The sequence below is a fragment of the Carcharodon carcharias genome, chromosome 22, assembly GCF_017639515.1.
Source record: "Carcharodon carcharias isolate sCarCar2 chromosome 22, sCarCar2.pri, whole genome shotgun sequence".
NCBI lineage: Eukaryota > Metazoa > Chordata > Chondrichthyes > Lamniformes > Lamnidae > Carcharodon > Carcharodon carcharias.
The window spans coordinates 6,661,748-6,689,684 of record NC_054488.1 but is presented as its reverse complement, the minus strand read 5'-3'; the positions used below and the strand labels follow the sequence as shown (position 1 = coordinate 6,689,684).

The window sequence follows — 27,937 nt, the reverse complement described above, 5'->3', positions numbered from 1 at the left end:
AGGAAGGGTTGGAATTGGGGGTGGTGGGGTGGGGTGGTGGGTGTGTGGGGGTGGAACAGGTCTTGATTTGCACATAGGCATTTCACAGAGGCAGCCTAACTTTGATGACCCAGACGTGTGAAATATGATGTCAACAGACTAGACCTGGTAGGAACAGGTCTGAGCTTTGTGGAGCCCTTTGCAGAGGTTGGATGCCCTTTTGGAGAGGTAGGGTACCCCTTTGTACATGGTTTTGAGACACCTCTGAGGGAGGGAATGTGCCCCTTGGGATTGTCAAAAGAAGGCATGAGAAAGGTGCATAAGCCCATTAACTATCAAGCTCATTGGAATTGTCAAAAGTGTCAGAATGCACAGTCAAAAGTAACTGTCAAAAGTGCCCAAATGAATTGTCAAAGGCAACTGCCAAGCTATCAAGGCATTTAAAACTCCTGCCCTTTAAATCTTTCGAAACATATACTGGTATATTTTTTAAAAAATCATATTGCTTGTTATTTCACTCTGTCTGTTGACATAAGCCTGAGGGCTACCATTACTGAATTATTGCTGGATTTCACAACCTTCCATTATTATGGTAGGGTGCTTGCAATTTAGTTTTATTGACAGTTCCACATGGTTGGGGACTATCTGAAGTAGGACTATGAATTCCAATTCTTGTTTTTATCAGGAATTATGTACTTGAATGAAACGTTTGTTCTTACAAGGGATTTATGTTGTTCAAGGGATGTAAGTGTAGTAAATGGGTTTTTATGAATGAGAGGGTTTAAAAAAAGTCTGCAATTGATGCTTAGAACTTTATATTCATTTACCTCAGCATGGCTTCTGAATGCTGCCCATTGTGGATGCTGGGTGAGTTGGCGTAGTAGGTGTAACAGCAGAGGCTGATGAATGGGGGCATGGTTTGGCATGAGTTGGCACTAAATCACCATAGGAGCTATAAAGGGTCATTGGGGTAGGCAGAAGGCATAGGTTAGCAGCAGGTATGAAGGGGCCATTGAGTTGGTTGGGGAGCATGATGTAGAATGGAGTGTATGATGGGTCATAGGAGGTTGGGGCATGGATTGGTATTGATAGAGCATGGGAAGTGTGTGGGGATTTGAGGGGGTATGAGGGATGAGGGCTGGCGGTGGGGGGTGGGGGGGAGGGTGCTGTTTTATGCTTTATTGCTTTTTCTTAAACTTCAACACAGTGCCTCCTCATCCGGGTGGCTCCGCACTCATTCCGGACTCGCCTGGCCCAAAAACAAGGAAGCCCCGCCACCCTGGAATGAAAATCCCAATTTCCAGGGCACTTTCTCCCGAGTTGGGTTTGAGGAGCCAGGGAATCTCCAGACTCTTTGCTCCTGACTTCTGAGCAAACATTCAGGCCTATCTAAGTTTTTTTTTTAGCAGCTTATTTCTGATTGACTTGCATTTTTTTTAGAAGCGGTGAAGAGTTCTATCCGGTATCCTGGCCAATATTTATCCGTAAACAACATGTCCGGTCATGATCTGTTTGTGGGTTCTTGCTGTGTGCAAATTGGCTGCATTATGTTACGACAGGAACTGCACTTTTGAATTGCTTTGGGACATCTTGAGCTTGTGAAATGCTTTAAATAAATGTCAATTTGAACCTTTTTTACTTACTACTGCCTCAGCTTGTATTTCTACACAATGCATAGCACTGAGATTTCCAATGGTAATTTTGAAAATGAACATGGAAATAGGAAGAGCCAGATCAAAACTCTATATACATTAGCCTGGATTTTCCAAATAACATTATTTTAATACCAAAAGCAACCCCATTTAACACATTGGGTCACCACCAACATTAAATGGGGAGGTGGTAGCGTAGTGGTATTGTCAGTGACTAGTATTTCAGAGATCTAGGGTAATACTTTGGGGACCTGCGTTCAAATCCCATCATAGCAGGTGGTGAAATTTGAATTCAACAAAAATCTAGAGCTAAGAGTCTGATGATGATAAAGAAACCATTACTGCGTGTTGTAAAAACCCATCTCGTTCACTAATGTCCTTTAGGGAAGGAAATCTGATGGCCTACATGTGAGTCCAGACCCACAGCAATGTGGTTGACTCTTAAATCCCCTCTGAACAAGGGCAATAAATGCTGGCCTAGCCAGTGATTAATAAAAAAAAATAAATGTTGCCAATTGGGAAATCAAACTCCTTCAGATAACATGATTCCTACTTTAATCCCAATTTAAGTTGAGAGCTAATAGACGTTTTGGATTGCTGTTTGCAATGCATATCAGATATATAATCAAGGCCATTTGGCTCTATGTGTAGTCAAAAGTCTTGATACCCCAACTAGCTGTTCTTGTTTTTACCTAGAAGAGCATCCCAAATATTGATCTTTCTTTGTCTAAAGAAGTTCTTTCAGTCATCTGTCCCCAATCTTCCTAGCAATGGTTTGTTTCTTTATATACCACATTTAACATGAGAAATGTTTTATGGAGGGGTAATTAAAAAATGGACATCTAGCCAAAGAAGGGGGCATTGGGAGGGATGCCCACAATCTTGGGAAAAGAGATGTGTTTTAAGGAGAGTCTCAAAAATTCCTATGAGGAAGAGAGGTAGACAGAAAGGTTTTGGTAATGAATTCTAGACCATGGGGCCAGGTGCTAAAGTTGGGATCAAGTATGGCTCCGAATGCTCAAGAGGTTAACACAGAGCGTTCAGGGGTAGGGGCGGAGTGGTGGTGCTGGGCAAGTTTACAGAGATAGGGAAGATCAAGCTCATGGAAGGATTTAAACATGGTTGGGAACTTTTAATTTGAGTTTTAATGTGACTGGAAGTCAATGAAAATCAGCGATCTAAGCTTGATGCATGACAGGAAGTTAATGCAGCATAGGATATGGACATCAGAGATTTGAATGAGCTGAACATCAGCAGTTTTAACTTATGCCTCCTTGCTCCTCCTACTCTGAAATGAAATAGTGCTCCAGGTTAACCTTATCTATGAAATTTGAAATTTTGTATATTTCTAAAAAGTTCCTTCGCCATCATCTCCTTGCAAGGCTAAGGAGCTTCAGATCCCCAGTCGTTTTTCACTACTGCGCTAAAAAGTAGAAACAATGAGGTATAGCATGGAGTAGCCATCAAACTTGAATTTTAGAAGCCTGAAGATAATCAGAGAATACTGAGGGAAGCAAGACATTCCATAGTGTTATCAGCCTTGGCAAAGATTGAGATGGCATACATGCCTTACAGCGAGAGGAAAATCCAACTGAACACATAAGTGTTTTAATATCAGTAAAACAGAGAAAGACATGAAAAATACTGTGAATCACGGATTATCAATGGGGACGTTAGTGTATAATTTGAAATGCTGTCTGCTGCCAGTCTTGCAATCATACTGCTGAAGTGTGCAGCTATTTAATTGAAAATTAATTAAAAGAATCTTCCTCCACAAAACTGAAGATTTTGATTTAATCCCATTTTTATTTTATCTCTATAAAAATTAGTTATCAAGTTTCATGCTAAATGGTTGGAAAATGCACGTGTTTTTTAGTGAGTCAGCAAGCCAGTCCATGGCATAAATCAGTTACCATAGTTGAATATCGCAACACAAAATTTTCATGCAGTGATCCTGGCTTTGACTCTAATACATTTATCTGCTGCAATAGAACAAATGACAGATGCGGAAGTTCCACTTTAGGATTACTTTACTTATGCTGTCAATAATGAGTCACCATGGGACTTATACAGCAATTTTACTAAATCACGGATTATCAAATGGGATGTTGGTGTATAATTGCACTAAAGGGAAAAACAGTTTGCTGTAAACTTGTGAACAAGCAAGTTGTTTAAAACAGTAAAATTTAAGCTCAACTTTGGGTTGAAAAGTGTACAGTGTACTTAATCTAGTGAATGAATGCAAACATGCAGTACAGATTAATTTACAAACATATTCTTTTGATAGCCTGAATTTTGAAACACTGATTACCTTGTGGGATTGTTTAGTGGCCCTAAAGTACCTTACAAACTGCGGGGCTTGAATGATGAATCTGAAGTTGTAGACCCTAGAGTGAATTCAAAGGGTGGAGCTTTGTGGTCCATTGTGGTGGGGGCGGGGCTATGAAATGCAGTGAGCCATTCATCAGTCCATTGGTGTGCGTCCCGACATCAAGCGTCATTCAGATCTTGAGTTCAGCGGGCGTGCACCGGAGACCGCTCCACGCCCACCGAACTGTCAAAGACTTATTAAGGCCATTTAACCAGCAATTAAACTAATTAACTGAGCTGCCCGTCCAACCTTAAGGTTGTCGGGCAAGTGAAGAACCCAGGCAGCCTTCGCATTTATCATCAAACCTCATCCACGGGCGGGATGAGTTTTCATGAAGGTTTTTAAGGTTTAATAAAAATGTTTAGTAAAATTCATGGACACGTCCCAGCTCATGTGTCACTGTCACATGAGGGGACATGTCTTAAAAATTTTTTTTTTCTTTATTAAAAATTTCAAAACTCAAACTAATCTCCCTGAGGCAGCTCTGTGCCTCAGGGAGATTTCTGCACCATTTTGCGCACGAAACCATATTTTTCCAAGATTTTATGTAGGATGAAAAAATCCCAAACCATTATTGACAAACTTGACTTGTTCAACCTGATTGCTTTGTAGGAACATTTCTCATTGTTATCTGAGCTTGGCATTGAGGTTGTGGATTGATTTTATCACTGTCTACTAGTCTAATCAATGAGTCTATCACTTTCTTCAACATTTTCTGTACTGTCGGACTCAGAACTGCCTGACAAGAAAATCCTTCTTTCAAATCTTCATTGACAAACATGAAAAGCATATCTATGGAAATTTTCTTGGCCTCTAACCAATCTTGCCTGGTGTGGGAAGTGGATAATGCGATTCAGAGCACTAAAGGAAATTTTAAAAAACTGTAAGTTGTGAATTTATCAGAGATAAGAAGAAAGTTTAATGTATCGCACTAGGAGGGCAGCACCCAACCAATGGAGATGAGAAACGCAATAGCTCAGATGGGATTGTTCTGTGATCCTGTATCATACTGTGGTCGAGAAAGATTTTAATTTATATAGTGCTTTTCATAACCAAAGTTTGTGCCAAAGCATTTCACAACAAATGAAGTTCATTTGAAGTGTTGTAAGGTAGCAATTCTCTTGGAATGGTGCTTCAGGTTTTAACTCACAGGCAGATACTTGCTGACAGCAAAATAGAAAGGTCATGAAACAGAAAGCTTGTACATGGAAACTATAATCTCTATTTTTCTTGACAGGAGTCACTATATGACAAAAGGAGACTTTGCTGCCCCTCAAGGCTGTTGATTTTGATGGTGTGTGGGGGAGATGCATTAAACGTTCAGTTCAGCACAGCAAAGAAGAGATACCTGAGATTGAAATTGGCAACACTTCCCCATTTTCAGGAAAAGCATTTCAATGGGTGGGGAAAAGCACAAACTGTTTAGTGCTAATATTTTGTCTGGCCACTTTTCACACTGAGTTTTGAAAATTTGTGACTTTCGCAAGTTTTGTAGAGATTGGAAGAATAATTGTGATTGAATAATTCTAGAATAAAATGTTACGGACTGGATTTTACGTAGCTCATCCCCCCACCTGGTGTATCTATAGGAGGGGGAGGAGGAGTACATAAAATATGTCATGTGTCCACCACCGACTTGTTCCCCATAATAGGGGGGATGGGTAAGTCGCTCACTAGGTCACTCACCCTTAGGCCTATGGAGGTGCTTAACTGCCCAATTAATTGGCATTTAAGGGTCTCAATCCTTCTCCATTGTCATAAAACAATGGGCAGTGGCAGGTGGGTGAGAGTGTGAAGGCCATTTTGAAAGCTAGGCAGAAAGAAAGGGGGTGCAACTCCATCAGGGGTGCCCTGTGCGGGTCAGGGGCATCCCCTTAAGATTTTCCTCCTTCGTTCCTCACCACCTGCCCTCCAAAACCCGGCCCCCAACCCCTTCTCCCCTCTCCCTAGTCTCTCCAATCCCTCCCCACCCTAAAAGCCCAGGACTTGCCTGTCTCTGATCGCCGTGATTTTCTTACCCGGGCCTCCTTGCAGTCCCCCCTGCTAAGTTTTGGCGCTGCTGGGACGGCTAGAGCTGCCAGCCAAACAGACTGGCCAATCAGACTCCCTCTCCAATGAGGGCTGTCTGGCCCCGAGCCTGTTTAGCCCAGCCTCAGTATGTTATCGCTGTGGGGCAGACTTTTTAAAAGTCAGTTTCCTTCCAGGAGAGCGAGGAGTCCACCCACCAGCAAAATCCAGCCCAATGAGTCAATATTTTATCTCTGACTATCATTGGCTAATTCCCTCTTTATCCACCATCCCCCAGATATATGGTGTCACCAAACTCATGCATTGACGGCATGAGCTGTGACACAGGGTCCGGAACGTCTTGTTTATGCAACATTAGAGGCATTGCGAGGTATTGCATTGATGAAAAATTGCTCACCTCTCATTCAACAAAAAGTTGTCAACCAGGGAATTATTTTCCCTGAGGCCTTTTCAGTTCGAAGCAGCTTAATTGCAAGTAATATTTGAAAAGCCCACCTGGTTCCTGAAATACTAAATAAAACTAATGATATCATGCTGGATATGAACCATCGAAATAATGTGGCACAGATGGAAGTTGATTCAATGTGACTGATACCGTCTCCCTTTAATGTGCATTCCCAGAAACAGTAGAGCAGAATGCTTTAAGCGATGACTGATCACTACTCGGGTGAAGAAACCCAGGTGCAAATCTCAATTCTGGCACATCTCCACTGGAGCTACTGTAGATTAACCTGTGCACTTTTTTGGAAAAAATGAGGATCAGCTATGATTTGTGTGTCCTACATGGTCCAGAAATGGAAACCTATCAAAAAGGGATCAAACTGTTTGTCGAGTAACAAGGTGTAATGACACAGAGATACGTTTTTAAATTTCAACCACTTACCCTCAACTTATTGGCATGTGAGAGATGAGCTGAAAAACATGCTATTCAAAGGAACATCCAGAACACCAGATAGGTGGAGAGGAGTATTAATGTATTATCTCTACATTTTAATGACAATTGTTTACTCATTCATTATTCTTAGGTTTAGGTTTTGCCTCAGTGAGCAGACCCAATAAATCCAAGTTTGATCCCAGCTCTGCATTATTTCACTAGCTAGAAAGAAGGCCCCACAGATGGCCTCAGTGTTGGAAGCAAATTCACTCGGGATCTTCCTCTTTATTCATTAACAAGTGACACCTGTTGGAAGCTCACATTGTGGACATTAGGCAAAACGCGATTAATTAAGCTGATGGCCCCTACAATTTAGACTTGTAGATGAGAATTGATCACGGCGTGAGGTATCAGACAATGCTCAGCATCAAAAAGAATTGGTGCCTTGAAAGAGAAGGGAAGAAAATTGACAAAAATGTGAGGAAAGTAAGTACATTTATACTCACTTGGAAACTGGTCTCTTTCATCTTTCATACAAAACCATCACTTTCACAGTTGGATCATTGTAAAGCTTTTAAAAGGCTTGTGAGTATGGTTACTTGATAGCTGGTGATACTGAAGTTCCTCTAAACCCAGAGTGCCAGCCTTTTAAAAACTAAAGTGTTTTTGACTGACGTGGTTTAAGTGTGGAAATGAGGATATGGGCACCAGCCAGCAGTGACTTATTAAAGGCTCCAGGAGTGTCAGATCTGGTGGGAATGCTTGAATCCAGCTGTATGAACAGCTGATCTACAATTACCTTTGGAGTGGAAGAAATCTTTGCAAGTTTGCTTTCCAAAACACTAAAGGGCTGAAGACCTGAGGGCAAGTAATTTTATTAAGTCACGACACCCCAACCCACCCACTACCCCCCCACCCCCTCTACCCCCAAAGGATCTTCACATCTAATCAGGACCTTCTGGCTGTAGATCTCCAATCTCTAAGGCTTGTGCACAGCTGCAGAAGCCCCAATTCACTGCTCAATAGTATATTTTACACTTCTCATAGAAAATCAAACATTTTAAGAATTAAAAAAATTTATTACAAGGAAAAAGCATGAATTTAAATAAAAGTTGCAACATACTCTACACAAGAGGTTGAATTAGAGTTTGCCTTTGTCCCTGATTTCAAAACTGAGAGGTGATTGAGACGCATGCCGTGGATCTGTAAATTTGTTGTTCAAAATCCAGAGATGATCTCGATCAGGATTCAAGACGCACAAAGCTGGTCTGCTTAATTTCCTACAGCTTTTCCACTGGATGTGGATTAAGGTCTTTGGCCATTGTCTCACTCATTAAGGGCCGGTTAAGTCACTTGAGAAATACAAAATGAGTGTAATTGCAGATGAATTCTGATTGCCCCAGTTTCTGCCAATAAGGCCTATAGAACTAACTCTCCCAGTGGAAAATCTGACACAACTTGCTTTTCCATTTGTTGCTGTTAAAATAATCAAATGATGACAGTATTGGCACCTTGGGTTCTAAGAATATAATATGCATTTCAGTAGGGTTCCTTATATACATCCCAAAGAGGCCCACAGAAGAAGAAAGCATTCCTCTATATGTATAAACAGACCTAAAGAAACATCACTGTGGGGCATTTAAAACATATCAAAAGATATGAATCAGGTCAGCTGTATCGCAAACGCTAGGCATTAGTAAATGGTAAGCATATAGGTTACAATACTTGAGTGATGAATGATTTATTGGCGTACATTTTAGTAACCCTTTGCATCCATGCCTGTTGACACTGCCCCGGGCTGAAATGGTTACCACCCACCCAGTCTTGTGAATAGATCCTACAGATACTTTCTACAAACATCATTTTACCATCACCTGCACTTATCACATCCAGTCTAAATGTCATTAAGATTTGCATGTTGGTTCTTGATAAATCTTGCCATAAATCAGCAGAAGCATTCCTGGTGTCAATTCAGATAGATGAATGAGCAGTGTTAAGGATCAGCATTTGCTGAAGCAAGTCTTCAGTGGATAGATAAATACTAATATGCCAAATTGTTTATGGAATATTGACAACACATTAATAGCCAGGCTGTGTAAGGCTAGTATTATAAAACAAACTTAAATACATAGGATTAATTTTCAGAACAACAGCTTCAGCAAGCTGTGTCAGTGCCATTAACTGAAAGAGGAAGAAGCTTATAGTTCAATGATAAGTATTCAGCGGGTCTTAGATTCTCAGCATGAAGCTGGTAAATCCTGTGGATCTATCTCACTGAAAACCATCTTGTTTCTTGTTAACCAAGATCCTCCATAAATTTATCTTCTTCACAGTTTACCATATTTCTGAAAAAGAACACAGTGACCTTTGAGTACTTAGGAATGGGGGAGTAATGACATATATTTCATTGTATCATTGTAGAAATACTATGCTTCTAGACAACATGAATAATTTTAAACTACTTTAGAAACAGAAGCATGCAGGGTACTAATACTCAAAATTGTATTTTAATCCTTTTAGGAACAGTGGAAAGATTACTGTTTCAGAAGTAACTGGGTTATGGTTTTTAATTTATTCACGGATTATTTAAAATTTAAATTCATTCAGTGTTTGAAGACTTTTTAAAATTACTTCTAAAATGTTTTCAAAACTGTCATGGAATTCTTATCACATTATAATGTATTTTGGAAGTTGCAGAATTAATCTGTGCTGTCTAATGTATTTAAATGCATCATTTTTCAAAAGCAAAATACCTTCCTTTTTGTTCTATTCTGTGTGCAACTTTGTAATAAGGGCATTTTTTTTTCATTTAAATTGTACCCTTTTTTAACCCTTAGGATTGGCCAGTTTATTTGTGTGTATATTTGTCTTTTTGTGATTTTGGCAACCATATGAAATGCTATGATCCCTAAACATTAGTACCGTAAAATCATGGAGGCAGGTTGTGTCATCGTTCTGAAGCATGTTAATTGGCCAATTGTACTAAAATAAAAGCAAAATACTTTGGATGCTGAAAATCTGAAATAAAAACAGAAAATGTTGGAAAACCTCAGCCGGTCTGGCAGCATCCGTGGAGAGAGAAAACAGAGTTAACACTTCAAGCCCAAACGACTCTCCTTCAGTGCTAAAGAGTAGAAATGTGATGGATTTTATACTGTTTAAGAGGGGGTGGAGCATGTGGAGCAAAATAGAAAGTGAGTTTTGGTAAACACCTTGTTAAACACCAGGAGGGAAATGGAAAGCAGTGAAGATGAACATGGTGAAAGAGACAATTGGAAATCCCATTGGAGAGAAAAGCAGTACTTCTTCAAGGTAGGCATTCCTAGAAGAGAAGTGGCAGTGAATTAAACGCTAATTAGACACCATGACCCTACCGCCAAACATCAAGCCATTGTTTCCAGAATTGCCACTGACCTCATCTCCTCTGGAGATCTTCCCTCTACAGCTTCCAACCTCATAGTCTCCCAATCCCACACAACCCGCTTCCAACTCCTTCCCAAAATCCACAAACACAACTATCCTAGTAGACCCATCGCGTCAGCCCCTTCCTGCCCCACCTACATTTGTGATTCCTCTGACTCCCTAAGTCATGTCAATAGTTTTCAGATTCCTGGCCCTAACTGCTTCCTCTTCACCATGGACGTCCAATCCCTCTACCTCTCCATTCCCCACCAGGATGGCCTGAGGGTTCTCTGCTTCTTCCTTGAACAGAGGCCCGAACAATCCCCATCCACCACCACCCTCCTCCACCTGGCTGAACTTGTCCTCTCACTGAACAATTTCTGCTTTAACTTGTCTCTCTTCCTCCAAATAAAAGGCGTGGCTATGGGTACCCGCATGGGCTCCAGTTAAGCCTCTCTTTTTGTGGGGTGTGTGGAACATTCCTTGTTCCAGTCCTATTCTGGCCCCCTCCCACAACTCTTTTTCTGGTACATCAATGACTGTATTGGTGCTGCTTCATGCCCTTGCCTGGACTTGGAAAAATTTATCGGTTTTGTTTTCTATTTCCACCCTTCTCTCACTTTCACATGGTCCATCTCCGACACTTCTCTTCCCTTCCTTGACCTCTCTGTCCCCATTCCTGGTGATAAACAGTTGTTGGATCCTGTACCCTGGTTTGTTGGGGCTATGGGGTGACCGAGTTGATACCAAGACACAGAAGATCAGTAGACCGTTCTTAGAAGAAACACATTCTGTATATTTACAAAAGGAACTCAGCAGCTACACTTGTGTGCTTACAACTCAAAACTCTGTCTTTACTCTTCAGACTCTAACTCAAGACTACTAACTACGGAGGTAGCTCGCACTACTCTGCTATTGGGTATTAAGATCATGTGATCTTCCATTAGAACATTTGTCTTAAAGGTATATTACACATCAGATTATTACAACTATCTACCAATATTCATTACAAGCCCACCGACTCCCACAGCTACCTTGACTACAGCTCCTCACACCCTGCTTTCTGTAAGGACTCTGTCCCGTTCCCTCCAATCCTCTGCCTCTGTCACATCTGTTCCGAAAAATGCCACTTTCCAAAGTGGCACTTCTGACATGTCTTTCTTTTTGTTTGACTGAGGATCCCCCCCACCACCAGGGTCCTCAACTGTGTCCGACCCATCTCCCGTACCCCTGCCCTCACCCCTTCTCCTCCATCTCAGAACCATGATAGTGTTCCCCTTGTCCTCACTTTTCATCCCACTAGCCCCCACATTTAAAGGATCATCCTCCGCCATTTCTGCCACCTCCAGCATGATGCCACCAACAAACACATCTTCCCCTCACCCCCACCCCCACCCCTTGAAAGAATTCCATAGGGACCATTCCCTCTGTGACAGCCTGGTCCACTCCCCCATTATCCCCAACTCCTCATCCCCTTCCCACATCACCTTCCCATGTAAACGCAGAAGGTGCAACACCTGCCCCTTTACCTCCTCTCTCCTCACCGTCCAAGGAGCCCAAACGCTCCTTTCAGGTGAAGCAGCGCTTCACTTGCATCTCCTTCAATTTGGTCTACTGCATTCGCTGCTCCCAATGCGGTCTCCTCTACATTAGGGAGACCAAACATTGACTTGTTGACTGCTTTGCGGAACACGTTCGCTCAGTCCGCAAGCATGACCCAGGTCTTCCTGTCGCTCGTCATTTCAACACCAAGGGCAGAATTTTCTGCCTGTCAGGTGGGTGGGCCGGTCAGGAGCGGGTGTGGGTGGACGCGGAGTCCATCACAGCCCGCGATCGGCTGCACGTCACCATTTTATGTGGGTGGACCAATTAAGGCCCACCCAGCCTGACGCATGGCCGATATCGCTAAGCACTCCCTGTGTGGGCCGGGGGGGTGGGGAAGGAGGGAGAGTCGGGGCCTGCGCTCTTTTGCGCACGCACACGAAAGAGCGCAGAAATCTCCCTGAGGCACGGAGCTGCCTCGGGGAGATTAAGTTCACATGGAATGTTTTAAATAAAGAAAGATGAGAATTATTTAGACATGTCCCCTCATGCGATAGTGTCACATGAGCTGGGACATGTCTATGAAGTGTGAAAAAACTATTTATTTATTTAATAAAACCTTCAGGAAACCTCATCCCGCCCGTGGATGAGGTTTCCTGGAAAACGCGAAGGCCGCTTGGTCTCTTCGCCTGCCCGACGGCCTTAAGGTTGGACTGGCAGCGTTGATAATTGCATGAATTGGTTTTTTATTGGCCTTAACAGGCCTTTGTCCGTTCGGTGGGTGTGCAGCCGCCTCCGGCGCTTACCTGCTGAATGAACGGGCGGTGACGTTGAGACCCGTGCTTGACTTCGCCGCGCATCATTTTACACATCAGTGTGCCAGGCCCGCCCTCACATGCCGACAGGAGAATTTCGACCCACCCCTGCTCTCATGCTTACATGTCTGTCCTTGGCTTGCTGCATTGCTCCTGTGAAGCTCAACGCAAACTGGAGGAACAGCACCTCATCTTCCCATTTGGTAACTTACAACCTTCCACACTTAACATTGAGTTGAACAACTTCAGATCATGAACTCTCTCCTCCGTCTTTACCCCTTTTTTAATCCGATTATTTAACTTATTTAACTAAGGGAGAAGTTTCTTTTCTCTAAACCCCGCCCCCCCCAACACCCACCACCACCCACCCTGCCAACAGGGCAATCTGTCATTTGCTCTTATGCTTTCCTTTCACAGAGAGCACTCCTTTGTTCTGCCGTTCATATTCTGCTATCTTGCCTTTATGCCACTGTCAGCACTGCCTTTAGCCTTTAACACTAGCATTAACACTCCCTTTGTCTTGCATCCATGACATTTTGTCAAATTTCTCCTGAACTCCCATCTATCCCTGACCTTCTATTTTGCTCCACCTGCTCCACCCCCTCTTAAACAGTATAAATTTCATCACATTTTTACTTCTCTTTAGCTCTGAAGGAGAGTCATACCATCTCGGAACAGTAACTCCATTTCCCTCTCTACAGAGGCTGCCAGACCTGCTGAGTGTTTCCAGCATTTTCTGTTTTTATTATGGCCAATTGTACCACTGGCTTTGCACCAGTGACATGTGTTTTCAAATGTGCAAAGGTGAAAAATTAGTAGTATAACTTAGGCATCAAATTGCTGCTGCCGACCACATTATGGAAAAGTTAAGAGACCGCCACCAGGAACTAAGATAAAAGCAAATATCTGCGGATGCCGGAAATCCAAAACAAAAATAAAAATACCTGGAAAAACTCAGCAGGTCTGGCAGTATCTGCGGAGAGAGAGCACTGTTAACGTTTCAAGTCCAAATGACTCTTCAACAGAACTAAGGAAAAATAGAAAAGATAGAAAAGAGGTGAATATACATATATATGAAATATATTTCACCTCTTTTCTATATTTCCTTAGTTCTGTTGAAGAGTCATACAGCTCGAAACGTTAACTGTGTTCTCTCTCCGCAGATGCAGCCAGACCTGCTGATTTTTTCCAGGTATTTTTATTTTTGTTTTGCCACCAGGAATTAGTTTGTTCCACTATTCTGGTGCAAAACCAAGTTTAAAGCATTCATGACTGGTACATTTTAAAACAGAGTTTTCAATATGTTTTATGTTGATAAAGAGCATTCTGATGCTCTGGGCAGAAGGCAGAAGTTGAAGTTGGATCAGTGACTATATTGCAGTATTGAAATACCATTCTGGCCCCTTGATGTGTGCTAATGAGGTAACATACTGCTGGCGTTCAGTCAATTCCTGTCAGCCTTGCTGGATTTGATTAATGTCATCCACTCATTTTTTTTAAAAATCGTATGGATTTCAAGTTTTCATTTTCAAAGAAGAAGCGATAGCTGAGTTTGCTCCACTAGTAGAAATACCACTGAGGACTGGCTTAATGTTGACTCACTGACTTTGTAGTAATAGGTATTTGATGTTTTTGTTTTGTAGGTCACATTTTATGTTTATTATCTATGCATGAAGTACTTAATTAGGTCTGCCTCCTAAATGAGAAATAATTACTAATTTTCTGTCTCCAGCCACAGAATCCATTTTGAATGCCTGTGTTCTTATACCTCACCAAAACTTGCTTTTTTCAGGCAGCTGGTCACATGTGTAAAGCATCCAAAAACATGCAGACATAAAGAGAGCAGAGGGCAACGCACCAGAGGGTAGATCATATGTAATGCCAGCCAGGTGAAGGCACAACTCAAATGCAGGAATGACCCAGAATTAAAGCAGTAATTGTAAGGCCCAATGAACTTATTTACATGAAGTCTGACATAGGTTTCTTTGTCAGGTTGATAGTCAGTGATTTGATCAAAAGAATGAGACCAATTTATGTGCTAGCTACTTTCGTGGTGCCAAAAGATTTTTCAGTATTTACTGTCGAATTTCAGTAGCTCCCCAAGTACTGGATCATTCTGGCATTTGGTGTATTTATGAAGCAAAAAAGATGATTGACATCAGTCAGTGAAAAACAGCAAATGCTAGAGACCTGAAATAAAAACAAAAACCTCCAGAAATACACAACGGAGCAGTAGCATCAGTAAAGTGAATAGTCTCAGCTATATATTTCTCATGAAACCATATGGGAGAATTTTCTCCCCGCTGGAGGGGTTGGACGGGACTGGGAATGGCCAGGTGTGCAGCCAATCACTGCCTGCGATTGGCTTGGCGCCGCCATTTTACATGCACAGGCCAGTGACCCACACCTGGAAGCACTACCTGTGCGGGTGGGCGGGTTGGGGGGGGAGGGGTTAGGCTGAGTCGGGGGTCCGCGATTTTTCGAGCATGAGTGCAAAAGAGCGCAGAAATTGCCCTGAGCTGCCTCAGGGAGATTAGTTTGACTTTTTAAAATTTTAGTAAAGAAAAAAAAACATTTTTAAGACTTGTCGCCTCATGTGACAGTATCATGTGAATTAGGACATGTCAATGAACTTTCATAAAAACTTTCATTCAATTTATAAACACTTCATGAAACCTCATCCTGCCCGTAGGTGAGGTTCCATGATAAATGCGAAGGCCGCCTGGGCTCTTCGCCTGCCCGACAACCTTAAGGTTGGACGGGCAACTCCGTTAATTAGTTTAATTGATATTTAAATGGCCTTAATAGGCCCTTGACATTTCGGCAGGTGCGCAGCCGACTCCAGTGCGCGCTCGCCGAACTGAAGATCAGAATGACGCACAGTGACATCGGGACACACACCCATCATCACCGCGCATCATTTTACGTGTCAGCGAGTGGGCCACGCCCCCACTCACCGACCTGAAGATTCTGGCCATAGAATCTTACAGCCCAGAAGGAGGCCATTTGGCCAATCATGTCTGTGCTGGCTCATTGAAAGAGCTATCCGATTCGTTTCACTTCTCTACTCTTTCCCCACAACCCTGCATTTCTTTCTTTAACAAGTATATATCCAATTCTCCTTTGAAATTTACTATTGAATCTGCTTGGATACCAAGAGGTGCCAAAAGATTGGAAAGTGGCACATGTGATACCCTTGTTGAAGAAAGGGCATAAGGATATTTCTAGTAGCTACAGGCTGGTCAGTTCAACATAAGCGGTGGGTAAGGTTTTAGAAGCTACAATCAAGGAAAATGATTTGGAGAGATTTGAGTTAATCAAGGAAAGCCAGCATGGACTTGTAAGAGGCAAACCGTGTTCAATGAATTTAATTGAAATTTTTGATGAAATAACAGGAAATGTTGATGAAGGGAATGCGGTGGATGTTGTCTATATGGAGTTTAAGAAAGTAATGATAAAGTACCACATAAGAGGTTGATTACCAAAATTGCGGCTCATGGAGGGAGGAGGGTAGTGTCAACTTGCATCAAAATTTGGCATAAGGATAGAAAAATGTGTGTCCTGGTAAATGGTTGATTTTTAAACTGGAGGATAGTTAACAGTGGTGTGCTCCAAGGGTCAGTGCTAGGACTACTGCTTTTTTGGATATATAAATGGCTTGGATATTGGAATATAATAATCTCCAGATTGCTCCCAATTCTATATACTAGTGAGAGTAGAAATAGGAAGATAGGGAGAATCAATGCCCAGCTTGAGGTATGATTGAGGAGGAAGGGCTTCAGATTCTTGGGGCATTGGCTCCTGTTCTGGGGCAGGAGCCATCTATTCAGGATGGGTTGTACCTCCTTGGTTGTTTCTGGGAGCAGTGTTCTCATGGGAAGGTTCACTAGTGTGGTTGAGGAGGGTTTAAATGAACCAGGCAGAGGGATGGGCACCAGCATATAGAAGTAGAAAAGAGGAAAAAGGTGCATAAAGGACTGAAAGTGTTGGATAGTACAAGAGAAGGGAAGCAATACTATATTGGATAAAAGCAGACCATGAAAGGCTATGAGGAATACACATCACTCATATACTGTTGTGAAACATGTCAGCATGCAATCACGCCAACATGCATTGATGCTCCAGCGTGGGATGGTGGGGGGGATGATTCTGATGAGCTGGGCTTATAATGAGATGCTAAAGTATTGATATTAGGTTCCCGCCATGCGGCGGTGGGAAATGCTGCCCGCCATTGATGGGTGGCACAGGCGATCACAAACTGGTTTCACAATGTCGTAAAACCAATTTTTGGCCTTCTTGCCATGTTGTCCACTCAGGCCCATCATGACACCCACTGCCAACGGGACAGGACAATTCTGCCCAGAGAATGTGAAGAAGGAAAGGTGAATTTTTCAAGCAAGAACCTGGCCAAACACAATGGCCAGAATTTTCCCGTTGGTGATTTGGGGGCGGGGCCCACTCACCAACGGGAAAATGACGCGGGATGATGTCAGGAGGAACCCCCAACGTCATCCCGCCCCGTTTAATTCTTCAGGAAGGCGGGGGCACAGCGAAATCAGCTCTCCACCCGCCGACCTGTCAATGGCCAATTGAGGCCATTGACAGGATAATTAAGATAATTAAAGACCCTGCTGGTCCAACTTTAAGGCTGGCGGGCAGGCTAGGAGCCCCAGCGGCTTCTGATCATACAGGAAACCTCAGCCACTGGCGGGATGAAGTTTCATATCTGTTTAAAAATCTTTAATAAAGTTTATGTAATATTTATTAACATGTCCCATCTCGTGTGACATTGTCACATGAGAGGGACTTGTTAATATTTTTTTTATTTTGCTATTATTCATGCTTTTTAAACTTTCACCGATCTCCCTGAGACAGCACTTAGTCTCAGGGAGCACACTTTGACAGAAGGGGGAATCCACCCCACCGCCCCCCCCCCCCCCACCCCACCCCCACACCGCACAGGGACCACATAGCGCTGCTCGTCGGGTGGCCTGTTGGGTGGGCCTTAATTCGCCCCCCCCCACTCAAAATGGCGGCGGGGCCCGTTTCAGCAGTGGCGGTGATCGGCTGCCCACCCGCTGGTGGGGCCCACGCGCCCATCGAGGGCTAAATTCTGCCCAGTGAGTTGAGGGGGAAAGTGAAGACTAAAATAAGACTGGCAAAGAACAAATCTGTGTATAGAATGGCTGTTAGCTTCAAAGGGAACCCGAAAATCTTCTACTGGTGTATAAGCAGGATGGGGCTATTAGGGGCAAAGACGGTGATATATGCTTAGAGGTGCAGGGCAAGGCTAGAATACTTAATGAGTACAGAGTGTTGGTTGAAGCAGAAATGGATGGGGTTAAAATTGTTAGGTAGTAATGTACTGGAAAGGCTGGTCATGCTTAGAGTGGATATGTTGCCTGGTCCAAGTAGTTTGCATCCTGACTCTTAAGGAAGCTGGAGGTAGACCATGAAATGGGTTCCATTACTTTTCAATCTTCTCTGGATACTTTGACTCGCTTTTTTTCAGAACACAGTCTACCCTTTCCCAGCCTGAGCCATCTATATTTATTATAAACACCTTAGAACTGGGAGAAAAGGCTGTTTGACTGACATCTAAGAACCATCCAATTGGGTAATGGGGAGTCTTTGGGCGGACATGTTGGGTGACCAATAGTGGGGTAGCTGGGAGGCAACCGGGGTCAACTGGGCCAATATCCTGGAACTCCCTCCCTAATAGCTCTGTGGGGCTATTCAAGAAGGCAGCTCACCACCACCTTCTCAAGGGCAACTACGCTCACGTCCCAGGAATGAATAATGAAAAAAATCATGTGATGAAACCTCAAGAACTACACTAAATCAGAATTGGAAGCCTAATCCCCACCCAGTATCCACAAAAGCAGACTTAGGGTGATAAATTCAGGAGATGGAACACTGCTCGGATTTTCCCCTGCTTAAAAAAAAATTACAAAAACAATTTGTTGGAGATGTGTTCATTTGTTTTCAGATGTTACTGCCTAACCCCTACCTAGTGCGCCTAACATGGAAAAACAAACGTGGAGCGGAATGAAAGCAATTTTTGTGTTATTTGCTCCGTATGATACGTAAGGGAGTGTAAATGTATAGGTCACATCACTGGTGAAGAGTGTTAGTGTTGCAAATTGCTCTTTGTTGAGTGCGTTTAGTTATACATTACCTGATTGTTACCCTGTGATCAATTCTCTTTTGAAAGCAATGTACAGAGGCAATTTATGCAACAGGCGTGTTTCTGCAATACAACCACTTTTTTTTTGCAAAGGATAAAGGCAGGAACTTAAAAATAAGACTTTTGATAAGTACAGCAAAACACTTCAGCCGGGGTGATATATAACGGACTCCTTTATAATTCCACAAGAGTATTCTCTCTGATTTCAGTTGACAGGCAGAGGTTTATTTCCTGTTAGCAAGGCATTTTGTCATGCTTATTTTAGTAACCCCTGTGTGACCTAACATTCTAAAGGTCAGGTTGAGGTTAAGTAAAGGGAAGACAGATCAAAGCGGAATGGATGGAAATACCTGTTCCAGATTTTCAGTGCTTGAATAGTTTGTGCCACACACACTAGCTGTTTCAGGGTCTCATACTTACTACTAATGTTGTGAAACCTGAGACCAAGGTGTGTTGTGATAAACAGAACGTTAAATATTCAATTAACAACAGTCTGTGAGCATCCAAGTTTATGTATAAAATGAATAAAACATATAAATGTATGAATTAGGAGTAGCAGTAGGCCACTCAGCCCCTCAATCCTGCTCTGCCATTCAATAAGATCATGGCTGATCTGATTGTGGCCTCAACTCCACATTCCCACTGACCCCCGATAAACTTTGACCCTCTTGTTAGTCAAGAATCTATCTAAACCTACCTTAAAAATATTCAATGACCCTGTCTCCACTCTCTGGGGAAGAGTGTTCCAAAGACTCACAACCCTCTGAGAGAAAATGAATTCTCCTCACCTCCGTCTTAAATGGGAGACCCCTTATTTTTAAACTGTGTTCCCTAGTTCTAGTCTCCCCCACAAGATGAAACGTCCTTTCAGCATCCACCCTGTCAACTCCTCTCAGAAGCTTATGGGCTGAATTTTCCCCCCATCAGGGGGTAAGTTGATGGGCGGGTGCACTTCCGATCGGCGCCCCCAATCGGAGGCGTGTCGCCATTTTACGTGGGCGGGCCAAATGAGGCCCGCCCAGCGTGACGTCCGCAGGGAAGCGCATGTGCAGGAAAGAGCGCACTCATCTCCCTGAGGCTAAGTGCAGCCTCAGGGAGATCAGCTCAAAATGTGAAAAAGCTCAAAATAGAAAAATAAAATTTCCCTTACATGTCCCCTCATGTGACAATGTCACATCAGTTGGGACATGTTCATAATTTCCAAAAAAATGTATTAATATTTTTAAAACCCCACATAAAACCTCAACCCACCGCTGGATGAGGTTTCATGTTTTCTCTAGTTGCCGCCGGGGCTCCTGGCCAACCAGCCGATCTTAAGGTTGGACGGGCAGGTTCACTAACTACTTTAATTGCTCTGTCAATGGCCTCAATTGGCCATTGACAGGTCAGCGAGTGCACAGCTGATTTTGCTGTACCCTTGCCTCCCTGAAAATTTAAATGGGGTGGGGTGAAGTCGGTGGTTCCGCCCAACATCACTGGGCGTCATTTTACGCGTCGGCGAGTGGGCCTCACCCCCCCACCCCCCTCCCCAATCGCCGACAGCAAAATCCAGCCCTATATGTTTCAATAAGGTCCCCTCTCATTCTTCTAAACTCCAATGGATACACAGAGATAAAAACAAAAAAACTGAGGATGCTGGAAATCCAAAACAAAAACAGAATTACCTGGAAAAACTCAGCAGGTCTGGCAGCATCGGCGGAGAAGAAAAGAGTTGACGTTTCGAGTCCTTCGACAGGGTCATGAGGACTCGAAACGTCAACTCTTTTCTTCTCCGCCGATGCTGCCAGACCTGCTGAGTTTTTCCAGGTAAGTCTGTTTTTGTTTCCAATGGATACACCCCCAGCTTGTCCAACCTTTCCTTGTAAGACAACCTTCCCATCCCAGGAATCAGTCGATTGAGCAGCATAATATTTTAGAACTGGTGCATCTTTTATTTCTTGGACAAAATTTACTGTGAAACGTCTTGACTTATTGCTCACCTGCCATTTTCAATTGACTGCTTGGCACTCCCAACTTATGAGCACAGGCAGATAGCTCACCTCACTCTGTCGGCCACTTCGTAACTGTAGAAAGTTACAGTACAAAAGGATACCATTCAATCTAACACGTCTGTGTTGGTTCTTTGCTGGAGCAATACCAAACTAATCCCACTGCCCTGTTCCCTCCCCACAGGTCTGTACCCTCCTCTGCTTCAAATATTTTTCCAAATTTCTCTTAAAAGATGCAATGGTCTCTGCCTCAACCAGTCCTTCGGTGGATTTATTTTACTAACATTGACCGGAATTTTCTATACAAAATATGATTAGCTCTTCGGGGGTATTTTAGAAAACTATTGTTTTTAGGTTCAGAAATATTATAGTGTTCTCTTTATTACTTTGTGCGGTGTGAGCAGCACTGGCAAGATAGCATTTGTTGCCTGTCCTTAGTTGTCCCAAAGGCATTTAAGAGTCAAACACGTCCAGGCCAGTCCAGGTAGGGATGGCAGGTTCCTTTCCCTGAAGAAGTTTGTGAACCATTTAGCTGTTAATTATAATCCAGGAGCTTTCAAGTCCATTGCCATGATTTATTGAATTCAATTTCATAACTGACTGTGGTGGGATTTGACCTTGTGACTTCTACATGCTAGCTCATTATCATAATCTAGGCTGCCACTGCGGGGGCTCAATGTGAGGAAGGTGTGTAAAGCTTAAATATAATCATGTATTTGTCATGATCAATACTCCTGACTGTAAATTGAAATTGAGTGGTATTTGAAGCTCTCAAACCTTGTTCTAAATCTAGAACTCAGTATAATTTCTTTAGCAAGTTTGGAGTTGTGCCTGACACTAGATAACACTTGACTAGTTTAAAAGGTAAATATTCTAATTATCTGCCTAATTGAAGCATCATGAGTTGTCTCTGTAAATGTACATTTACATAGATGAGCTCAATATTACATTGGATTTAAGGAGCTCAATGATAATGTTATAATTTAGAGTGCTTGTGAATTTTCTTACTGTAATTGTCCTCTTCGAAATGTAATTGTCCACCCCACTGAGTAACACTACCCTTGGCAGATCTTGTGGATTTTATACAGTACACGAGCAGGTCAGACTAATAAATTACATACAGGATGGCTATTCAACAGAAGAAACTGCTGTCATGCTATAAATCTTACTTTTTACCCCTTTGTGGTTATTCTCAGCATTCACAAGGATCAGAAAACCACATCAAAACCTATATATTTAACTATTAATTTGAATTACTATTTCATAGAAAAACTCTTAATGTTAAATGACTGGATCAAGTCAGTAGTCTGAAACCATGATTTATGAATGTATTGATCTGACAGACCAACTTTTAAGCCACGATACAGTGATTGTAAAGAGTAATCATTGAACCTTTTGGAACATGCGGCTGATGTTTATTGATGCTCACTTCAGCACTTTGCTTTTAATGTGTCCTAAACGGTCCCTCAAATTAGCACCCAGGGGGTAATTTGGAATTATATCTGTTTGACCCCACTGACCTCTTTTCATTTTAACCACTCCGTATTCATTTATTTGATTCAATACCAGGCCTAAGAAATAGGGACATCGATGTGTAAAACAAATATCCCATTTTTCACGTTTTTTTTTGCCACTTGCTGATAGTGGCCACTTATGATTATATGGAACGTCAAACCCACTATGCTGTTTTGCTTAAAATGGGATATATTTCTACACATCTCAACATCCCAAATCCTATTACAGACAGGCAGCCCAATTTGCTTTGCCTCCCAATACTGTCAATTACAAGATAATTACAAGCATACATATTCAAGGTACGTTTGTATGTATACGTGGAGCCCTCTCTATGACATTTGGATATGAGCTTCAATAACTTATATTAAGAAACATATAATAATCAGTGGTAGTTCTTTGATGAAGTGATCACTCTTCTTGTATAACTCTATAGATTGGGAGCCGGCAGGTTATAAGAATTACTGCAGAGGAGTATGATCCTTTTCACATCCAACATCAAGATGCAAACCTTCCAGCAGAAGTTCATTCGATTAACGATCAGGAGCAATCGTCCAAGCTGACTGTTCTGTTTCATAGCCCAGGGTTGCTGAAGCTATTTGTAGTGACTCATTAGCACTCCATTCACTAAAATCACTTAATTCAATAGAGAGAGAGCATGGTTTCATCCAAGGATCTTCTTGGTCTGTGGAACTGAGCACTCCACTGGCAGCGTATTTATATCCACTGACCCTGGATCAGACACATGGTCCATTTTCCAATCTGGTCAGCCTTTGTGTGGACTAGTCCAAGATGTTGAACAAGATCAGAAGTGTTGGGGCAGCTCCAAAATTCAAGAAAAGTTGATATAGGTGCCTCAGTATACTCGTCCAACCAGCAATATTTTTTACAACAACACCATGCATTTGTATAGCATCTTTGAGAGGAAAATAATCCCGAGATTTTTCAGAGGCATAAGGTAAAACAGACAGTCATTAAAAAAGGGGGACTAGTGAGTGACCAAAAGCTGGGCAAAGAGCTTGGATTGTAGAATGATAGTATTGGAGAAAAATGAGATGAAGAGATAGAGAAGAATGCAGCCTAGGTAGCTAGTATGGAGGACAGAGATGGACAAACAGTAGAGGAACGGTAAAATTGGGTTAGACTCTAGGGCTGGAGGAGCTCTTTGCCCAGCTTTTGGACACCCACTAGTCCCCTGTTTTTTTTGATTGGCTGTTTTACCCATATGCCTCTGAAACAGCTTGGGATTTTTTTTAAACCTATGATGGAGAGAGTGAGATCATGGTGAGACTTCAGCAAAAGGATAATGACTTTAATATTAAGATACTGAAAGATTGGGAGCCAAAGCAGATCATCAAAGATGGAAGTAATGAGAAAGTATGAGTTCGTGTAAGATAGGATACTAACAGCAGAGTTCTGGATAAGCTGCAGGTTATGGGGGATTGGAGGGCACCCAAGTGTGCATTTGAATAATTGAGTCTGGAAGTGGCAAAGGCGAAGCTCAGAGAGGCATATGGGTTGTGATAGAGGCAGAACAATTGTGATGTCTGCACTGTATGAATTCTCTAAATCACTGCTTCAGTCTAAATGGATTTCAGACCACCCAGCCAAGCTTAATTATGTATGCTTGGCTGAGAGCTCAGACATCCATTACGCTTGTTGAAACAGCTGCACTCCAGAAAAAACATTGCTTTATTGACAGCTCAGGGTCTCTGATCACTACTGTCAATTTCACAATGTTTATTTACACAAGGTTAAGTCATTTCAAGGCTTTGCAGTTTCTGTTATTAATACTTTAAAGGGTCTGAATGATTGACATTTTAATTGCCTTGTAGTGAAATGACTGTTTTTGAACATAGTGGAAAGTAATGAAGGAATGACGTTTTAAAGCTTTTTTTACACATCCTACTGTCACTATAGGGTTCATTGATTTTATGCAGTGTATAGTGGGTCAATGGACATGGAAGCTCCATAGCTTGGCAGAGGGAGCATGTGGGGCCATTGGTGTGGGGGATGTGGGGGGTGGAGGGGGGGGTGGGGGGCCTTACCTTGGTTTAGGGGGCATAAGAAGGACCTTTAGAACTCATCTTTTAAAAGGTCCCCTGATGCAGACTAGGGTTCATGACTTCTCTGAGGGGCCGTGAACCACAACTCTTTAAAAATCTGGCCGGACTCCATGAAAATTGCAAAGGAGTAGAACATGCCTGTCTCCGCAATGGAGCTGGCCAGGTTGACAGTGCCGGATGCAGGCTTTTGACAGGAACCAGCCCGCACCCTTTAAAGGAAGATCCAGAAAATCAGACAGCTGGGAATGAGGTCAGACTCCTGGAAGCGGGACCTGTCTGCCATTTTTAAATGGCTCCCAATTCAGCTCAACTCGGTGAAAATTCAGCCATTTAATAAATCAGATAAATCCCATTAAATCATCCTTAATAAAGATTGAGATGAGTACAAGGGAAAACAAGGAATGTCAATATTTCTCATTTGGGAACAAAATTTGAGAAAACTTTAAATGATTCGTGAATTAATACAGCAATTCAAAATGAATCTCTCAGCCTACAATATGAATGCAGTTTATGAAATCTTGGGTTTAAAAAAATGCAACCATAGACAATTATAGTTTCTTGTTATCTGCTGGAAAGTATTTGGTTTAGGAAAGGAAAAAGATCAATCCAGCAGCAGATTAGGGAAATAACTTGGAAAACTGAAATTGATTTGGTATTTCAAATACAATTGCTACTTGATATTATGAATCAAAAAGCTTAAATACCCTTTCAAAGTGTAGGTTTATAGAACAAGGAGATAAAAAAAGAAAAAAGCAAACATTTTGCTTTTAACTGGGATGAAAAGAATATCAAATAGAGATTAGCATTTTCTAGAGCTCCTTTTAACTGAACGTATCATCTGCCCAGGGCCTTTTGTGTTAAAGAACAGTTGAATGTTTCAGGAGTTTATTATTACATGAAAACTTTCCAAAGTATCTCCTTTACAACTTTGAATTAAAACTGTGTTAACATATTTTTACCTGGTTGAAGAATAATTAATTTGAAAGCCAATAAACATTTCCAGGTAGAATAGCAAGACCCTTCGCTCTTTCCACTACTCTTCTGATGTGTAGTACCCCTTGTCCTCACTTATCACCCACCAGCCTCTGCATTCAAAGGATCATCCTCCGCCATTTCCGCCAACTCCAGCATGATGCCACCACCAAACACATCTTCCCTTCACCCCCCTGTCGGCATTCCGCAGGGATCATTCCCTCTGGGACACCCTGGTCCACTCCTTCATCAGCCCCTACACTTCAACTCCCTCCCATGGCACCTTCCCATGCAACTGCAGAAGGTGCAACACCTGCCCCTTTCATTCCCCTCTCCTCACCGTCCAAGGGCCCAAACACTCCTTTCAAGTGAAGCAGCATTTCACTTGCACTTCCCCCAATTTAGTCTACTGCATTCATTGCTCCCAATGCGGTTTCCTCTACATTGGAGAGACCAAACGCAGACTGGGTGACCGCTTTGCAGAACACCTTCGGTCTGTTCGCAAGCATGACCCAGACCTCCCTGTCGCTTGCCATTTCAACACTCCACCCTGCTCTCATGCCCACATGTCCGTCCTTGGCCTGCTGCATTGCTCCAGTGAAGCTCAACGCAAACCGGAGGAACAGCACCTCATCTTCCGACTAGGCACTTTACAGCCTTCCGGACTGAATATTGAGTTCAACAATTTTAGATCATGAACTCTCTCTTCCATCCCCACCCCCTTTCCGATCCCCCCCTTTTTTCCAATAATTTATATATATTTTTCTTTTCCCACCTATTTCCATTATTTTTAAATGTATTTCCATCCATTGTTTTATCTCTATCTTTTAGCCTATTTCGATTCTTTCACCCCACCCCCACTAGTGCTATCTGTACCTTGCTTGTCCTGCTTTCTACCCTTAATTAGCACATCCCTTAGATAATATCACCACCTTCAACACCTTTTTGTCCTTTTGTCTATGACATCTTTTGGTTATCTCCACCTATCACTGACCTTCTATCCAGCTCTACTTGTCCCACCAGCACCCCGCCCCCCCCCAAACCAGCTTATATTTCACCTCTCTTCCACTTTTACTTAGTTCTGCTGAAGAGTCATACGGACTCAAAACGTTAACTGTGTCCCTCTCCGCAGATGCTGCCAGACCTGCTGAGTTTTTCCAAGTATTTTTATTTTTATTTTTGTTTTAGATTTCCAGCATCCGCAGTTTTTTGCTTTTATATTATTGTCGTACTTACTAATGGATTAAGAGTAATTATAGCACAATGCCTGTTGACAAACCTTTACCCATGACTCAACCAAGCCTTGAATCTGCTCTTGTCTTTCTGATTTAAAATGAGAAGTCAAGTTTTTTGTCGAAGACTTGGGGTAAACTTTCATGAAGTATAAAAACAATTCAGGAAATCGAGATAATAGCATTTCAAAGACTTTGATAATCGAATAGCTGAAGATAATAGAACAGTTGAAGAATATACATGCTTTTCAATCTTGGGATTGTACAAATAACCTGCACAATGCCCATGAAGTCAAATAGCACAATTTTACACTAATGGTTAACCCAGAACTTTAAAAAGGGACAAAAATATTCCAAGACTTTTTTATAGTAGGTTTTGAATAATCAGTCAATACAAAACTAAGAGTGGTAATGTTTTGTCATCATGATGATGTCTGCACTGTGTGAACTCTCTAAATCATTATTACTATCATTACTTCAATTTAAATGGAGTGAAATTCAGACCTGACATGATGCTGCTCTCTGCATGAGTGAAATCTGCTTGTGTAAATCGGTGCTCTTCTATATAGCCAGCAAAAGAGAGAGGCATTTAAATAACTTTGCTTTGGCAATGTTGCACTTCAGCTAGAGGCCAAACTACCCTGATCAACGAGAATTAAGTGGAATGACTTCACTATTTGGTTTAAATAAGCCTATTGTTGCCAACAAAGGGGTGAAACTAGGCTGGTTGATTAATCAATTATGTCAAAGGCTTACTTGTGGTTATTTTCAGATGGGGAAAACCAGAACAAATTTTCAACTAAAATATTCAGTCAGGGTTGTTTGCCAGAGATGCAACACAGGATAGAAGATTGTTACTCTTTAGGTCAAAACTAGCCAGCTTTGTTAAAGAGAGCAGACTATCTTTGTATATCCCCATCATTAAAAGTAAACAAATTCTTTGCTTGTCAATAAATCTTTAATATTTATAATTTAGATAATAAATCTGTTGAAAAAGACTTTGCAGCCGGGGAGAAAAAGCAAATATCTCTAAAGTGCTAGTATAGATCTTTCAGGAAGCCAGATTTCTTTTTACTTGGCACTGACCATTACAACCACCAGAATTATAAATAAAATGTCAAGATTCATATATAAAGCTCTTTACATTCACTTAGAGGGTGAGCGATGTCATGCTGGAGAAGAAAACAGACTTTGACACCCAGTGTTAACATTGGGTACTCCTGTGTAAACTAAATCATGGGGCAGATCTGATATCAAGTTCCAAATGTGTGCTTGAATCCAAACTTCATAAAAATGCAATAACTGATCATTACAATA

The 27,937-nt window shown here is 42.1% G+C and overlaps 1 long non-coding RNA gene across 1 annotated transcript in view; it reads right to left on the bottom strand.

Annotated features, from left to right (window-relative positions):
- Positions 1 to 7,967: 7,967 nt before the first annotated feature.
- Positions 7,968 to 27,937, bottom strand: part of LOC121293855 — a 66,749-nt gene continuing 46,779 nt past the window's right edge. The window contains exon 2 of the long non-coding RNA XR_005946613.1: positions 7,968 to 9,249. This is a non-coding gene — a long non-coding RNA (uncharacterized LOC121293855). The remainder of the gene's footprint in view (positions 9,250 to 27,937) is intronic.